Source organism: Chelonia mydas, chromosome 27 (assembly GCF_015237465.2).
Source record: "Chelonia mydas isolate rCheMyd1 chromosome 27, rCheMyd1.pri.v2, whole genome shotgun sequence".
Lineage (NCBI taxonomy): Eukaryota > Metazoa > Chordata > Testudines > Cheloniidae > Chelonia > Chelonia mydas.
This window is the reverse complement of record NC_057860.1, coordinates 7939037-7957612: the sequence shown is the minus strand read 5'-3', so window position 1 is coordinate 7957612 and position 18576 is coordinate 7939037.

Here is an 18576-nt window from a genome sequence, read left to right as displayed (position 1 = left end):
TGAACACGCAACAGGCCACAGGGTCTGCCCGAGCCAGCAGGATTTACGCACAAACTCCAGACACGTACACCACAGCGTGCCAGCCAAAGAGGGAGTCTGTGGCCAGTGCAAACCCAGGCCACGTCCCCCAGGGCAAGGCAGAAGCAGAGCGACTTCCACACACCCTGTGTACACATGCACCACAGGCAGCCAAGTAAACCAACCCCACCGAGTCTCCGTGCCCGCTCCTCGCTCCCCTTCCTGTCCCTCCACACAAACGCCATTCACAGGGAGCTTCTGCCTCCTGGGAAGGGGGGAGGTAGAGTGTCAGGGAGCTGATGTTCCTCCACGGTGGAGCGCTAGGCTGAAGGGGCTGCAAGAGGAGAGAGGTTCTAGTGTCATCTCCTCTACTGACTGACTCCTGTTAATATTTCTGTGGAGGCCACAACCCTTCTTACTGGTAAGGCCTGGCATCCCAACTCCAGGAGGGAGACAAGTATCATTTCCCCATTTTACAAATAAAGTAACTGAGAGGCTGCATAAGGTCACTTCGGGCAGCTTCCTAATATGCCGGCACCAAGTCTCATCCACTCACTTATACTGCCTTTCAGAATGAATGTGCCAAATCTTGACACTCCTGTTAGTCACCACTGTCCTAACCACTAAACCGGGGGTTCTCAAACTTCATTGCAGCGCGACCCCCTTCTGACAACAAAAATGACTATATGACCTCGGGAAGGGGGACCAAAGCTTGAGCCTACCCGAGTCCCGCCGCCCATGGGCTTCAGCCCCACTGCTCAGGGCTGAAACTGAAGCTTGAGCTCTGCCGCCCAGGGCTGAAGCTCTTGGGCTTTGGTCCGAGGCAATGGGGCTCTGGCGTCGGCCCCAGGCCTCAGCAAGTCTAATGCCTGCACTGGCGACCCCTGACCCTCTGGGGTCCTGACCCATCGTTTGAGAACCGCTGCGGTAGATCATACTTGTGGCCTCTCTTAAGTGACTGTGAGGCCCTTGGAATGATTGTAATTGTTTAAATGATTTGTATTGGAAAACACCGTATTAAGACATAGACTATCAGGGTTGGAAGGGACCTTAGGAGGTCATCTAGTCCAACCCCCTGCTCAAAGCAGAACCAATCCCCAATTTTTGCCCCAGATCCCTAAATGGCCCCACTCAAGGATTGAACTCACAATCCTGGGTTTAGCAGGCCTATGCTCAAACCATTGAGCTATCCCTCCTCTGCAATGAATGAATTTGGATGTTGTGTGTATACTTGTTTTATTGTTTATATTTTGATTAATGGGAATTGTCCCTTCAGAGCAGGGTGCAGCACTTGATTGTCTGAAGGATACTTGAAAACAACACATGGAGGAGATTGCCAGTGTGTCCAGAGAGGGGAAGTTTCAGAGTAACAGCCGTGTTAGTCTGTATTCGCAAAAAGAAAAGGAGTACTTGTAGCACCTTAGAGACTAACCAATTTATTTGAGCATAAGCTTTCGTGAGCTACAGCTCACTTCATCGGATGCATACTGTGGAAAGTGTAGAAGATCTTTTTATACACACAAAGCATGAAAAAATACCTCCCCCCACCCCACTCTCCTGCTGGTAATAGCTTATCTAAAGTGATCACTCTCCTTACAATGTGCATGTTAATCAAGTTGGGCCATTTCCAGCACAAATCCAGGTTTTCTCCCGCCCCCACTCTCCTGTTGGTAATAGCTTATCTAAAGTGACCACTCTCCTTACAATGTGTATGATAATCAAGGTGGGCCATTTCCAGCACAAATCCAGGGTTTAACAAGAACATCTGGGGAGGGGGGAGTAGGAAAAAACAAGGGGAAATAGGTCACCTTGCATAATGACTTAGCCACTCCCAGTCTCTATTCAAGCCTAAGTTAATTGTATCCAATTTGCAAATGAATTCCAATTCAGCAGTCTCTCGCTGGAGTCTGGAACTGAAGTTTTTTTGTTGTAATATCGCAACTTTCATGTCTGTAATCGCGTGACCAGAGAGATTGAAGTGTTCTCCGACTGGTTTATGAATGTTATAATTCTTGACATCTGATTTGTGTCCATTTATTCTTTTATGTAGAGACTGTCCAGTTTGACCAATGTACATGGCAGAGGGGCATTGCTGGCACATGATGGCATATATCACATTGGTGGATGTGCAGGTGAACAAGCCTCTGAAAGACCCTGCTTGTGTGAGCTCCCAAGTGCTCAGAACTTGATTGAATAAACTGAACACTGAGAAGGTAAGACTCATTCCTGAAGGAGTAACAATAGCATTTACAGCAGGCCCGCATGTCTCAGGGCATTGCTAATGAGCTACAGAGCATATTTGTTATTTTTCTCATAGTTGAAGCTGACGATGTCCATTAGACCCAGATGTCTGACACTTTCCACTATAGTCTCCCACCTTAGCTCTCTTCCCCCCTTGAAGAGAGGGTCATCTAATTGTTAGAGCCCTGGGAGAGCTGTGTCTAATGGTTAGAGAAGCTGAGTAGGAATGGAAGCCCTTCCTTGAGGTGCTGGTCTCAGCTCTGGATTGTAGTTTGCCTGACTGGGCAAGTTATTGTTGGGGGATAAATCAGGGCATAATAAGCTAGACTTTTGTTGTGCTAGGGCTGTGGAATGGACCCTCCCCTTTTCCTGGAGGCTAGCAGACAGAAGATTAGGAATCTGCTCCTAACAAGCATGTTTCTCATAGCTGAAAAGCAGGCATTAGTTGCCAGCTGAGGCTTTTTAAAAACAAACAGCAGAGCATGCTGGGAAAGCAGAAGCATCTGGTGCCCTTAAAATACAGACTGCATGGGTAGGGTAGCTGAATATGAGATTGGGAGGGATAGATAGAATAGTGGGATGAACAAGGAAATTAAGGCTAGAAGATGTTTGCTGTTTTGATTTCTGTTAGTTGCTGCATTGGGGATGGTCCTTAGGATGTATGTTGCTTTTCATTGGGAGTTCTGGAGTGCACATTAGTTATGCTTATGTCTCACAGGCTGACATGTTCTTTGGTTTGAAGGAAAATCCCTTTAGCCTTTCTTCTCCTGGGGTCTAGTGCTTCCATAGATATGCTGCTCAGATCATGGCCCAGTATGGCCTACAAGCAAAAGCAGTAGGGGAGTGGAAGTCAGGACTCCTGGGTTCCTTTCCTGGTTCTGGGAGCAGAGTGTGATCTGCTGATTAGACTTGGGGGGAAACTGAAGCCCCGAGAAATCTTGCCCATACAGCGTAAGCAACTATTTGGTCTTGTTGATATTGACTGTGAGTATAAACCCAATCCAAGGGGATTTCCTTGGAACCCCTTCCTACTCGGGGCATGGTGCTCCTGTAGGAACCTTCTCAATCTACCTATAGGCTCACCTTTGTGTGCCTCAGTAGGGAGCTACGTCCTCCTTTAAGCACAGGTGCTTTAGAGCCATTCTTTCTCCAGAGACATGAATGCATCTGATGAAGTGAGCTGTAGCTCACGAAAGCTTATGCTCTAATAAATAAATAATAATAAATAATAACAAGTCCTCCTTTTCTTTTTGCGGATACAAACAAACATGGCTGCTACTCTGAAACCTGCTTTCCAAGGGTTCAGCATTTCCTACTCCAGTCAGAGAATTCAGGGTGTGGGGCCCAAAGAGCTAGGCTCGTAGAAACTGACTCATTCTGGTCAATGACCTGGTCTAGAGAGACTAGGTCCAGAGGCCTAGTCCCTTCTCTCTGTAGTACCTCCCACATGTGTGTATGTGACTGTGGGGAAACTGCCTGCAGTAGCTGCCTGACTTGTCCTGGTGCTTGTGCGTGTCTCTGACTTATAGAAAGTGCTTTGCTGAGACTGCAGCTCTGATTGGATATGCAGATTGTAGCTGCCATTGGTAAGTTGGAGAGGATCAGCAAGCTCCAGAGCTTTGGAGCTATCTTTGAGCTGGAGGGCCTGGGAAGGGGAAAGCTTGTGCGCCCTAGAGGTCTGATGTGTTGTGACTGGCTGGGGGTGAGCTCTGCAAAAGCCCCAAGTCCTAGCTTCCCAGTGGAGTCAGGCACGCAGTTAGGCTGGAGGGTTCATATGGAGTGGGAAGTGGAAATGTTCACTGTTTCTTCAGCCTCATGCTGCTTTTTTTGGCCTTGGGTCTAGGCCTGGGACCCAACGTGCTCCAGGCAGTCCTGTTGAACAGCTGGTGGGTAAGCGATGCAGTCACACTCACTCTATCCTCTGAGTGGTGCCCAGGTGATCTCAGGACCCCCCTCTATCCATGGAGCAGGATGTCTTTGTGGTGTGTCCTCCTGAGATGCTCCTCCCAGCTGCCTGAGCTGGCCAGAGTCCTCTGTGAACCAAGTCCCTCATCTCCTGTTTCTCAAATTTAGTTAGGATCATGTGGGTCTGGGTGGGGTGGGGTAGCAAGTGGCTTGGTCACACATGGGTGAGGAATGTAGGACTACATGCGCCTATCTCCTGCTAAGGGTTCGTGGTTGCTGTGTCCAGCCAATACACCTTCCCCTGCCTTGGGGGAGCCCTTTCTAAGGGGGGTGGAGCGGGAAGGCCACTCAGCCCTTGGTGTGTCAGCTGAGGCTGCAAGTGAGGGGTAGCTAATGCCAATTGTCAGTCTGCAGCTATGGGATCACTTCCTCTGGGACATGGAGTGAGATGGCATCAGATGGGAATGTGACTCTCCCCAGGGTCACATTTGGCGCTGGCATTTAGAGGTGAAAGGTCCTGTATCCTATTCCCTGACCTAGCCGGGCCCCTGGAGTCTTGGTAGTGCAGCCCAATCTGGGACTCAGCTGTGTGTGTCCCCTCCTAGAGAAGGGGTTGAACAAACTGTCAGGGCTGTTTCCACTCCAATCTCAGAAGGAAAAACAAACAGAATGAACCCCTAAGATTAGTTCTGAATTTGAAATCTTAAGCTGCATGTCTTAGGTCACCCCCACCCCAAAAACATTCCTACTTTGCGTGACGCACAGCCTAGCGAGAGCAGGAAAACATCCCAGGTTGGAGATGGCTTATTCTTCGCTCTGTGTTCCTTAGTCAGAAAGTATAGCATGATGCTTGGCCATGTGACCCCTTGCCAACAACTAAACCCCCCAGGACTCCCTGAGAGGGGTCTGTGACTCCAGGCTGCCCAGCCTACCTTAAGCCTTCATAACTGGTAAAGTTCTCACCTCCATGTTTCTCTTCCTGTTAGATGCAAATTTTTCCAGCACACACTATCTGCACCCCAACGTTCTCTATAATGGACACCATCTATTATTACCTGCTGTCTTGCCACTTAATACTTTTTACAACACATATTAGGACACCGTTTGTATGTAACGTAACGATGCATTGTGCTGTAGCCGTTCACCAGGTGTGGACATTCGTAGCTCTGAGAGTACACACAGCAAGTGGTCTAGAACTAGTGAGACAAACTAATCTCCAGCATCGCTCCATTGGTATAGTTTCGGTGGAGTCGGGGATAAATTTTGGCATCGTGTAACTCTGAAGTGGCAGATGGTGCGTATGTCTCTGTAGAAAGCGAAGGGCTGGTTTGATAGCCAGTTCAGAGTTGCATTATTTAGGGATGACAGCAGATGGTGCTCAAAACCATTTTAAGGCTTGATGTACAGACGCTTCTAACAGCTTCTTCACTGCAAAACCTACCCCTTGGTAGTACTAGGTTATGAGCTTTCTTGGTTTATTTAAGAGCCAGATTTAACTCCTCTCCCTAGGACTTGTGCACACTTGATGAATATAGAAAATACACTAAGAAAATACCTGTTTTCCTATCATTAGTTTCTACTGCAAGCAGGAAACCGACCTCCAAGACACCAAAAATCTGCTACCACTTGGCCAAGGGGCAACAATATGAAGCCAGAGGATTCGTCAGGTTGGTAGTGGAAGATGTTACAAGGTAAGCATTACCAGTGTGGGGCTTTGTGTCTTTGTAATGAATCTCATTTTGGTAAGAGGTGCTCGCCTATTTGAATCCTGAGAATGAAGTCCTGTGTCTAACGACAAAACAGGTAACTCCATGCAGGCTTTCTCCATAGTGCCCTCTTATCTCTAGGGATAAGAGGGCCCTGTCGGTCACTGGCCTCCCTGTGGAGGCTGTCAACAAAGGGAATAACTCATGCCACCTGTGATGGACAGGTTTACAAACCCAAAAACCACCACCAGGAATTAGACTGAGAGGCCACAAACTTGTTTCCTATAGGCCACTGAACAGCAGTGAGAAAAACTGTCCGATGCTACCAAGTTGGGTAAATGAAAATTAATGGGATTTTGCAAACTATCCAAACTCATGATACGTTTACTTTACCCTTCTGTAGCATCTTCCCTAAGAGGGTCTCATTTTGGTGTTTTTTGGTTGTGGTTTGTTTGTTTGTTTTTTGCATTCTTCAATTACGTTACTCTCACAACACCTCTGTGTGGCAGGAAGATACTATCCACATTACATACATGGGGAAACTGAGGAAAAGAGGCTAAAGGACTTGCCCAGGCTCTCCCAGTGATGGCCAAGCCTGCGAACTTGTAAACCCCAACCCTGTAGTGTAACCACTAGATACTGCTTCCTCTAGATATACAAGTGCTAGATGCATTGAAGAGCACTATGCAACAAAAGACTTAGAAGTGCAGTGTTTATTTTAAAAAGAGCCACACGGGCCCTTCTAGCTTCTGTTTTCAACTGGCAGGCTTAATATTGTCTCTACAGTGCCCCTTGCCCTTTTTTTTTTTTTTAAAGGTAATATTTCGCTAAAAGGTCTTGTCTCAGCATATAAGACAGAGTGCAAAGGAACGACCTGGCTTTTGGTGAACAACAGGTTAACTCCAACTCAGCTGCTGTCCTCTTCTTATACAGGTGCTCAGAAAAAAGAGCAATCAATTGGCACTTGTTATCCTTATCCCTTGAGGAAAAGACCTTGTGATGTGATGCTCTTGTTTTCTGCTGAGTCATCCTGCCTGCTCAGCCTGTGTGTTGAAAGAGAACCAGGTTTTACCCCTTGACTTCCAGCAGGGTAATCCCTTTAGCTTCAGTGGGGTTTCTAGAGGTATAATGCAGATTTGCCTCTTTGTTCCATTTGCCTTTCTCTGAAAATGCCGTGTAAATTGATTCTGTGAGTTCAAGAAAGCAGTGTCTGGGCTGCAAATATGGTATGCCCAGTTCCGAGCTGATGGAAATGAAGCCTGCTAAATTTGAAATCCCTCTGTGGAAGTATTGTGCATTAAGCTTCAGAACTGAAGCTTTAGAATTGGAAAGCTTCAGAATTAGTAGGGGAAGCTAAAGTGGATGGGAACCTGGGAGGCAATGACCATGAGATGGTCGAGTTCAGGATCCTGACACAGGGAAGAAAGGAGAGCAGCAGAATATGGACCCTGGACTTCAGAAAAGCAGACTTTTGACTCCCTCAGGGAGAATAACATGAGGGGGAAAGGAGTCCAGGAGAGCTGGCTGTATTTTAAAGAATCCTTATTAAGGTTACAGGGACAAACCATCCCGATGTGTAGAAAGAATAGTAAATATGGCAGGCGACCAGCTTGGCTTAACAGTGAAATCCTTGCTGATCTTGAACACAAAAAAGAAGCTTACAAGAAGTGGAAGATTGGACAAATGACCAGGGAAGAGTATAAAAATATTTCTGGGGGATGCAGGAGTGAAATCAGGAAGCCAAATCACACCTGGAGTTGCAGCTAGCAAGAGATGTTAAGAGTAACAAGAAAGGTTTCTTCAGGTATGTTAGCAAAAAGAAGAAAGTCAAGGAAAGTGTGGGCCCATTACTGAATGAGGGAGGCAACCTAGTGACAGAGGATTTGTGAAAAAAGCTAATGTACTCAATGCTTTTTTTGCCTCTGTCTTCAGGAACAAGGTTAGCTCCCAGAATACTGCACTGGGCAGCACAGCATGGGGAGGAGGTGACCAGCCCTCTGTGGAGAAAGAAGTGGTTCGGGACTATTTAGAAAAGCTGGACGAGCACAAGTCCATGGGGCCGGATGCGCTGCATCCGAGAGTGCTAAAGGAGTTGGCAGATATGGTTGCAGAGCCATTGGCCATTACCTTTGAAAACTCATGGCGATCCGGGGAAGTCCCGGACGACTGGAAAAAGGCTAATTTAGTGCCCCTCTTTAAAAAAGGGAAGAAGGAGGATCCTGGGAACTACAGGCCAGTCAGCCTCACCTCAGTCCCTGGAAAAATCATGGAGCAGGTCCTCAAGGAATCAATTCTGAAGCTCTTAGAGGAAAGGAAAGTGATCAGGAACAGTCAGCATGGATTCACCAAGGGCAAGTCATGCCTGACTAATCTAATTGCCTTCTTTGATGAGATAACTGGCTCTGTGGATGAGGGGAAAGCAGTGGACGTGTTGTTCCTTGACTTTAGCAAAGCTTTTGACACGGTCTCCCACAGTATTCTTGCCAGCAAGTTAAAGAAGTATGGGCTGGATGAATGGACTATAAGGTGGCTAGAAAGCTGGCTAGATTGTCGGGCTCAACGGGTAGTGATCAATGGCTCCATGTCTAGTTGGCAGCCAGTATCAAGTGGAGTGCCCCAAGGGTCGGTCCTCAGGCTGGTTTTGTTCAATATCTTCCTAAATGATCTGGAGGCTGGTGTGGATTGCACGCTCAGCAAGTTTGCAGATGACACTAAACTGGGAGGAGAGGTAGATACGCTGGAGGGTAGGGATAGGATACAGAGGGCCCTAGACAAATTAGAGGATTGGGCCAAAAGAAATCTGATGAGGTTCAACAAGGACAAGTGCACAGTCCTGCGCTTAGGACGGAAGAATCCCATGCACCGCTACAGACTAGGGACCGAATGGCTAGGCAGCAGTTCTGCAGAAAAGGACCTAGGGGTTACAGTGGACGAGAAGCTGGATATGAGTCAACAGTGTGCCCTTGTTGCCAAGAAGGCCAATGGCATTTTGGGATGTATATGTAGGGGCATTGCCTGCAGATCGAGGGACGTGATCGTTCCCCTCTATTCAACATTGGTGAGGCCTCATCTGGGGTACTGTGTCCAGTTTTGGGCCCCGCACTACAAGAAGGATGTGGAAAAATTGGAAAGAGTCCAGCAGAGGGCAACAAAAATGATTAGGGGACTGGAACACATGACTTATGAGGAGAGGCTGAGGGAACTGGGATTGTTTAGTCTGCGGAAGAGAAGAATGAGGGGGGATTTGGTAGCTGCTTTCAACTACCTGAAAGGGGGTTCCAAAGAGGATGGATCTAGGCTGTTCTCAGTGGTAGCTGATGACAGAACAACAAGTAATCGTCTCAAGTTGCAGTGGGGGAGGTTTAGGTTGGATATTAGGAAAAACTTTTTCACTAGGAGGGTGGTGAAACACTGGAATGCGTTACCTAGGGAGGTGGTGGAATCTCCTTCCTTAGATATTTTTAAGGTCAGGCTTGACAAAGCCCTGGCTGGGATGATTTAGCTGGGGATTGGTCCTGCTTTGAGCCGGGGGTTGGACTAGATGACCTCCTGAGGTCCCTTCGAACCCTGATATTCTATGATTCTATGGTACTCGGCACAGTGTGAAGTCCAGCCTGGTTTTGCCCTGCTCAGAGCAGGTCTAGGCAACCCGGGGTGAACGCTAGCATTCCAACCATCGCTAGTGGTAGCAGGACAGTGGGAGACTTGGTGCAAATTGTCAATGTGGTCCTGGGGCTAGACTTTCAAAAGAGTGCAGCTCCCACTGTGACACTTGTGACCGGATTTCAAAGCACCACGTGCTGAATGCTTATGAAAATCTGGCCTGTTCGTTGTCTTTGACAGCATATGCACGTTATTCGGGTGCATTCTTTTTAAATAAGTTACATGGAGATCGTCTGTTATCCCCTGTTAAGGAAAGGATTCTGGCAGGGAGTGTCAAGGGGCAGTCGCAGAAGGTGGAAGTGTTTCAGAAACCTCTATCGTGCTTCCCCTTGCTAAAAACTCTTGGAAGAGGTTATTCGCATTGTGGCTAACACGAGGCCTCTTTAGACAAGCTGCGAGTGACTTCTAGCAGCATTGCAGGGGTTTAACTTAGTTTAAACTGTTGAAAAATGTTGGGTGGATGGGATGCTCTTAGGCCTGATCTGTGCTAGAAAGGGTTTGCCAGTGTAGCTATACCAGCAAACCCTCCTAGTGTAGATGCAGCTTTTTATACTGGCTAAAGAACTCTTTTGCTGGTATAGCTTACACCAGTTCCCTGAACAAAATAAGCTGTACTCGCAAAACAATTTTTGCCAGTATAACCTTGCCTATGTTAGGGTTTCTGTCAGCACAGCTCTCAGTTGAGGATATTTTGATTTTCAGGCTGTGTGTGTGTTTCGTGGTGGTTTGTTTTGTTTTTCGCCTAAACAGTCCTCACCAAATAGCTATGCTGGCAAAACTTTTAAAGGTAGACCAGGCCTTGCTTTGGTTTCAGCTGGGTTTATTTTGATTTAGCTTAGGGTTGGTTAGCAACAGGCGTTAACTAAACCTAAAACCCACCCTTCAACTGAAATAAGAGTGTCCACACAGATTATACTAAACTAGTACAAGTTTGTGTGTGGACAAGGCCCAACATACAGTGCACTGTCAGGATATGAAGCTTACATTTAAAAAAAAAAAAACCTGAGAAATTATTACAAAAATGATTGTATTAATGGTTGCATTTAAATAGCCTTTTATCCTGAAGGCTCCCAAACCATTTTACATACTACTTTGTATAGAGGGATCACTTCGCATACCCATTCCCCCGCACTGAAATGGTCACATCACAAAAACATCATTTGTCCTCTAGGCAGAGGACCGAGACTCACCAAATTAATTTAACAAAGGCTATAGACTGGCTATCAGAGGACAACTTTGAGATCCTGCTGAACTAGGCTAAAAATAAAGAGAATTATGTAGAAATCAATGGTAATTTTTCCTACTATTCAAAGTAAATAAGTCATTCTAATAAAAAGAAAAGGAGTACTTGTGGCACCTTCGAGACTAATTTATTAGTGTATTTAATTTATTAGTTGCTAACCAACCCTAAGCTAAATCAAAATAAACCCAGCTGAAACCAAAGCAAGGCCTGGTCTACCTTTAAAAGTTTTGCCAGCATAGCTATTTGGTGAGGACTGTTTAGGCGAAAAACAAAACAAACCACCACGAAACACACACACAGCCTGAAAATCAAAATATCCTCAACTGAGAGCTGTGCTGACAGAAACCCTAACATAGGCAAGGTTATACTGGCAAAAATTGTTTTGCGAGTACAGCTTATTTTGTTCAGGGAACTGGTGTAAGCTATACCAGCAAAAGAGTTCTTTAGCCAGTATAAAAAGCTGCATCTACATCAATTTGTCTGAGCATAAGTTTTCGTGAGCTACAGCTTATGCTGAAATAAATTGGTTAGTCTCTAAGGTGCCACAAGTACTCCTTTTCTTTTTGCGGATACAGACTAACACGGCTGTTATTCTGAAACCTGTCATTCTAATCAGTCAATCTTTGCCTTTCTGTAGTACCTATAGCAAGATCTCAAAGCAGTTTCAAAATATTAAGCTGCACAACTTCTCCATGAGATAGGTCAGCATGATCGTCCCCACTTCGTGGATGGGGAACCTGAGATACAGAAGCAAAGATCCTGGTGTCACGGAGTGCCCGGGCGATGCTCTGGAACTGCTCCCCATGAAGCCAGTCAGGACTCTGGGGCAGTCGCCTTCCGGTGAGAAGCCTGTCTGCAGGGCACACAGCTCACCCAGCTTCCACCTTCCTGGGTCTGACCTCGGAGCATTCAGCATCCTCTGCCCCTCCGTGCGCTTCCCACAGCGAGTCTGCTTAGGCGGGGCTCCTGGGGAAGCCAGAGGGTCCTGCACCCCAACTTCGCAGTCAGACGTGACTCTCAGCCAGCCAGTAAAACAGAGGTTTATTAGACGACAGGAACATGGTCTAACACAGAGCTTGTAGGTGCAGAGAACAGGACCCCTCAGCTGGGTCTATTTTGGAGGGCAGTGAGCCAGACAACCACATCTGCACTTCACTCCATGTCCTAGCCAGCCCCAAACTGAAACTCCCTCCAGCCCCTCCTCCTCTGGGCTTTGTTCCTTTCCCGGGCCAGGAGGTCACCTGATTCCTTTGTTCTCCAACCCTCTAGCTCTCACCTTGCAGGGGGGAAGGGCCCAGGCCATCAGTTGCCAGGAAACAGGGTGTCGGCCATCCTCTGTGTCCAGACACCTGTACACACCTGCTCTCTAGGGCTCTGCAGTGATCATACACCCTTACCCCACCACCTAGATACTTAAGAACTGCATAGGAGAAACTGAGGCACCCCCACAATATTCGGAGGAAACATTAAGAACAGTCCCACTTCGTCACACCTGGTGAATGGTTTTCTCTAACGCTTGACTTCTAGGGTGAAACTTCATGGCTTTTTAACAGCACACAGCTATGCTCGTCACAGTTCCAGCAGAAACAACAACAAGAAAAACCTAAAAATCCCATTTTCAGTTCGAAATGTAGGGGCAATTTAGAGAGGCAGAATAGAATTACCCAAGTTGGAATTTGGCCAGCGCACCAGAGTTAACAGCCATATGGTTACAATACATGTCCTAGGCCCTTTAATGACAAGTCGTTATGAACTTATTTTTGTGTCTCACGTGAAAGATGGCACTCTGAGCAGCACAGTATCCCCTAATGCCATGTAGAGTCAATGGCTCAGTACTGAGGCCGAGGAAACTGTTCCCAGAATGTGGGCGTTTCCTAGAGGTCTTCCTTACAGGTACTAACTCAGCTCTGCTTAGCTTTTGAGATCTGACCATCGCAGTAAAAATGACTTCCCTCTTGGTGCCCAGATATCCGTAAGGGGAAGGAATAACCGTTTGTCATTTGACCTGCTCCTATTAAAGTGAATTGCCAAACTACAGTTGACTTCACTATCTCATTTTTCTATCTGAGTGAAAAGATGATTGGGGCTGCTCAGAACAGGGGGAGACTGAGGCAAGGAAATATTTGTAGCTGTTCTAGTGGCAACTTACCTCCTCCTCCACCCCCCGCCACCCTTTTTTTTTAAAGAGGAATTTTATCTATCTTTGACATTCCAGTAGTTGTCTGGACACTCTTGCCTCTTAGAGTTGCCCAGTTGTATTTCCACTTTCCTGTCAGTGGATGCAGAGCTAGGCTTTCTTGAGTGGGACCCAATAGGACTTCTAGAGGGGTTCCGAAGTACATGCTTATCCTTTTCACGCAAAGTTTAGAGCATGATTAACTGTATTGTGCAACAGGTTTCAGAGGGGTAGCTGTGTTAGTCTGTATCAGCAAAAATAACGAGGAGTCCTTGTGGCACCTTAGAGACATAGGTGCTGACTCTGTGGGTGCTCCAGGGCTGGAGCACCCATGGGGAAAAAATTAGTGGGTGCTCTGCACCCACCGGCAGCCAAGCTTGCCCCCCTGCCCCTCCTCCTCCTCCTCTTCCCCCTCCTAAGCGCGCCTGCTCCTCCGCCTACCTCCTAGCGTTTCCCACCTGGCTGCTGCCAAACAGCTGTTTGCATACTCCGGGGGCAGGGGGAGGAGAAGTGGGAATGTCAGGTGCTCAGAGGAGGAGGTCAGAAAGAGGCGGGGCGGGGATTTGGGGAAGGAGTTGGAATAGGGGCAAGGAGGGGTTGAATTGGGGCAGGGACTTTGGGGAAGGAGTTGGAATGGGGGTGGGGAAGGGATAGGAAGAGGCGGGCAGGGGCGGGAGCAGAGGGGGGGGGTCAAGCACCCACGGAAAAGAGGGGAAGTTGGCACCTATGCTTAGAGACTAACAAATTTATTTGGGCATAAGCTTTCGTGGGCTAGAACCCACCTGATGAAGTGGGTTCTAGCCCACGAAAGCTTATGCCCAAATAAATGTGTTAGTCTCTAAGGTGCCCCAAGGACTCCTCATTGTTTTTGTACTGTGTGAATCACCCACGATCCAGAAAAGGAAAGAAATTGTCATATCCCTGCTTTTGGGGAAGCGGAAAGAGGGATCCTTGGGCCTGGGTCTTGTATTTCTTGACAGGAGGAAATAGAAGGCCTTCCAGGTCCCCCTTCCGCCCCGATGGCTGGCAGTACCCTGTTCAAGTGCTGGGGTATAAAGCGAGACTCTGCCACTCCTTTTGGGGATGAAGAGATAGGTATCTTTAACCAACCCACTTTTTTAGTGTAAAAAGACCCTTTACTAGAATAGTCTCCACTGAAGTAATTAAAATATACCTTTAACTAAGAACATGTGGTTTTATGCCTTTAAGAAATCTGTTCCCACTGAATGCATCCGATGAAGTGAGCTGTAGCTCACGAAAGCTTATGCTCAAATAAATTAGTTAGTCTCTAAGGTGCCACAAGTCCTCCTTTTCTTTTTGTTTTGAGAGTGTTTATATGTTGTACCTATTGGGCAGTGCCAGGAGATGTGCTGATTAACATGAGTTCATTCCACCGGGAGATCAGAAGCACTCTGGGACTTGCACTGCTCCTGCGGTTCTCCAAACATCACCAGAACTCCCTCCCGCTGCTTTAGTGCTGCGGCAGGGTCCCTTAGTGTTTCCAGGTCTTTGATACATTCCCTAACTTGCCCTAGTGTTTGATCTGTGGTGCTCTCATAGCATGCTTCCAATTCCAGAGATGTGTGGACTAGTGATGGTTTATGGTGTACCAGCTAGAGAAGTGGTGCAAACATATTGCCTGGATAGCCTCACTATTATCACACAATGAATTTTCCAAATAAAAATTAAGGGGACTGTTTAGAGCCATGTGTTTTGCAGAGCATTATTGACATATGTGTGACACTGTGGGTAGACAGGACAGGTAGTTCAGTCATCTCCCAACTGCTACATATCTAGGAAATTGCCTGTTGACAACAGTGATATGATTACTTCATTTTTCTAAGCACTCTTCCACTGTAAATTGCTCTTGGTAGCAGCTCTGCGTAGCAGATGGAATGCTAAGCTCACAGCAATGACGATCTGTACTTCATAGGCTCAGTCTTGCCCCTACTGTGAGGAATCATAGACTTTATAAATGGGAAAGACCTATTAAATCCACCAGTCCATCTCCCAATACAAGAGTCCAAAGGTCAGAATTAAGCCCAGTGTCCGTAGGAAAGAAACCTCTTTGCTGGGGGATACATTTTTGTGCAACTGCACTTCAAAAAGCCAAGGTGCTCTCTGATGCAAATATGTAGTTCTCATGAAAACCTTGTGTAAGTATACAAGGGCTGAATTTTGGCTTTGAGCAGTGCACTTATTTCAATGATGTGTAAGTTTAAGATGTGCATCATAGTTGTACACTGAGGAAGAAAATCAGAAGTCTTTATTGTGGATCTTCTGCAATATGCAAAGCAAGATCACTATCTTCAAGTTAATGTCCTTGATTCAGAGCAAGATTGCTTCCCCCCTCCCCCAGTATTATAAATCAATGTCACTGAAATGCCTTGTTCTTAAATGTTCATGCTAGGGAACAGCACTGGTTTAGTAGCTCTGGGGACTGAAGTTCCCTAGACACACAACAGAGTTGTCAGGGCAGTGGCAGGAAAAGTTTTCCAGGTTGGCCTTACCCTATAGCTATCTTAGGTACTCATAGGGCAATGCTAGTATCTGCATGTTACAGATGGGAAACTGAGGCACAAAGAGACAAAGTTAGGAACCTAAATACCCTTAAGGATCTGGGCCTAAGTGACTTGCCCAAGTCACATGGGGAATCTATGGCAGAGCAGTGACTTGAACACTGTGGGGAGTGTGGAGGGTCTCCTTCCTTGGCAGTGTGGGGCACAGGTCACTTCCTAGAATCATCTGGGTACATCTCAACTAATCAGTTCTCTGCCACTGCAGTGGCCTTGAGCATTAGTGCATCTTGGTTCCTCCTGTTCTATGCCTATGGCATGTAATGGGTCTGTCTCCAGAGAGCTGTAATACGTTGGTCTAATTTTGTTTGTTGGGCTTGGTATGGTGGTGGCTAGGTGGTTTTTACGGGCCTATGACATACAGGAGGTCAGGCCAGATGATCTTGTGGTCCCTTTGGCCTTAAACTCTATGAACCTGGCTCTCCTAAATCCCATACTATCACCCTAACTACTGGGCTTTCCTTCCTCTTTGAAATTAAGCAGTGTGTTGGTTGGGAATTGAATTTGAGACTCCTGTGTTGGGAGTCTCACCAATGAGGCACCAATGATTCCCAGTGTTTGTGTACTGGGAGGGACTACCTTATAATTACTGAAAGACTAGTATGAGCTCATCCCTCAGCAATTGCCAGCAAAAGGGCTAGTTGTGGGGTGGGGGGTAGGGATGCTTGTTCACAGGGAACTGAATTTAAACCCTTCTCACATTGGTAAGAAATGAACTCAATGGGACAACTCATGCAAAAAGTTAAGTACATACTTTAATTGTTACAAACACTTGGGGAATCTGTCTGTACAATTTATGAATTCTGTGTGAGATTATGAACTTCTTGTATGTGTCTTTAGTAAGCTTTCAAACTCTATTTTGAAGGTGCACCCTTTCATCTTCTGTTGTCCTTTGACTTCCATGTGGGACCAAAATTCCAAGGGGGGTAGTGGCAAAGTACTGGCAATATAGGGTCATTATATCTGGATGGTCTTCCCTTGAAATTTAACAGCTCTTCACAAAAGACTGGCTCCTGCTCAGAGGTGGTTGCCTAGCAATGAAGGCACCCGGTAGGACTCTATGGTCACCTGTTGAGGATGACTAGGAAGCATCTGACACAGGAAACTGGAAGATTATAAATGACAGAAACTGTTCTATTTGGTCTCTTTCCTTTGCCCTTTTTTCACCAGCTTAAGATGAAGGATGTCTTGCAGGAGCTAGATGAACTGGGGAAGGGGGACCCTGAACACAGATGGTCCTTCGAGGACCCCCAAAGGAACGGTGAACTAGAGTGAGGGGAAATTTGTGTGCAGGGTGTATTTTTTTCTTTCTAATGGATCTGTATAACTCTCATGTGATTAAATACAGAATCAATAATGTATTAGACTTCTGAGTACAGTGTCTCTATGTGTAATGCTACACCTACCACATGGCCACTGGAAGGGGTAAACCAGAAGGCTTGTGCCTTTGGGTCAAGTTCTGTGAAAGGGTGTATTTAAGCCCTGGGGGTGTTTTACACTGGACCTGGGGGTTGTGAAAGTAGAATGAATTATATTGAAATTATAATTCATTAAAGAAATGCTGCTTGAAGGGTTTGTTGAAATATAGTTGTCAGGAAGAGAAACATTAAGGAGTGTGAGACAATGGGTCCTCAAACTAATTAACTTAGAACTCCTACTGAGCTAGGAGATTGGTAAACATTAGTATGCAAATAAGATATGTATGTATATTTGTCAGTTTCTGCTTTCTTTTGTCTCTTATGTTAAATTGGCTTTGGTTTAGCTGTATAAATAAGTTATCTTGGGCCTCAGAGAGGGGCTCACATCTGGGTGCATTAGCAAGGCGCTTTGCTAATAAACAGAGTGGTCTGACAAATTATGTGAGTCCTGAATCTGACTTTGACAGCGTCTAAGATAGAGGGGCTCCATTTCTGCAAAGGGTTAACAGATTGAGAGTCAGTGACTAGGACATGTTTCAGAGTAACAGCCGTGTTAGTCCGTATTCGCAAAAAGAAAAGGAGTACTTGTGGCACCTTAGAGACTAACCAATTTATTTGAGCATAAGCTTTCGTGAGCTGTAGCTCACGAAAGCTTATGCTCAAATAAATTGGTTAGTCTCTAAGGTGCCACAAGTACTCCTTTTCTTTTGACTAGGACATGTGCCAGAGATGCAACGGGGAAACCATGTGGGCCTGTGGAGACCCTGGGAAACGTAAAACACTTGAGGATCCAAAGTCTGGGATTTCCTCCACAACAATCTGGTGAGCGGCCAACAGGGAGGGGGTGTGCTTAACTAGAGCTATAACTGTGGTCTAGATTGAGACTCATCACCTTGCAGGCTTGAGCCCATGGTACCTGCCCCTGCAGACAGAAAGGCTCCTGAGAAACATAAAGGTGCAGTATTGAGAAAACAAAAGTGATAAGTTACGTAGCTAGCTACGTACATCACACAAACACACTGGCCTCTGCTGCTTTTGTTGGCCCCATCCTTTGCTTTCTCCACGCTCCCCAGTAGTTCATGGACTTGTGGGATAAGGAAAACTCTAACTCTCACGCTTTACAAAGCTTTAGTGTTTTACACGGTTGTGTTCAGGAAAGGATCTTTATGATGATGATTATTCAATTTTTATTTTTTATTTTTTTACAAATAGGTATCAAGCAAATTCCACTGTATGGTCTAGAGACAATTCACTCAGGTTCTTGCTCTTGAATTTAACAGAGATCCCACAGTAGAATTATTGCCTTTTATTATATGGTTACTTATCCTTTGTCATTGGATTTAGTGGAGAAGCTGCAGGGGGATTCTTTTGTGAGAATGGCCCAAGGTGTTGACTGATTATCAAAAATAATAAATAAAGTTAGGTGCAAATCAAGAGAGAGCATGTGATCTAGGAGCAGATTTCTGATAGAGGTACTAAAGGGAGAAAAGAGAAGGTATATTGAGAAATTGCAGTGGAAAATGCCCCATAAGTTGTCACATCATGATCAGATTATTTTCTTAACCATAGCCCATTTTATTATAGATAGATATTTAATTGAGTGGCTAACAAAAGGCTGAGACCCTGAACC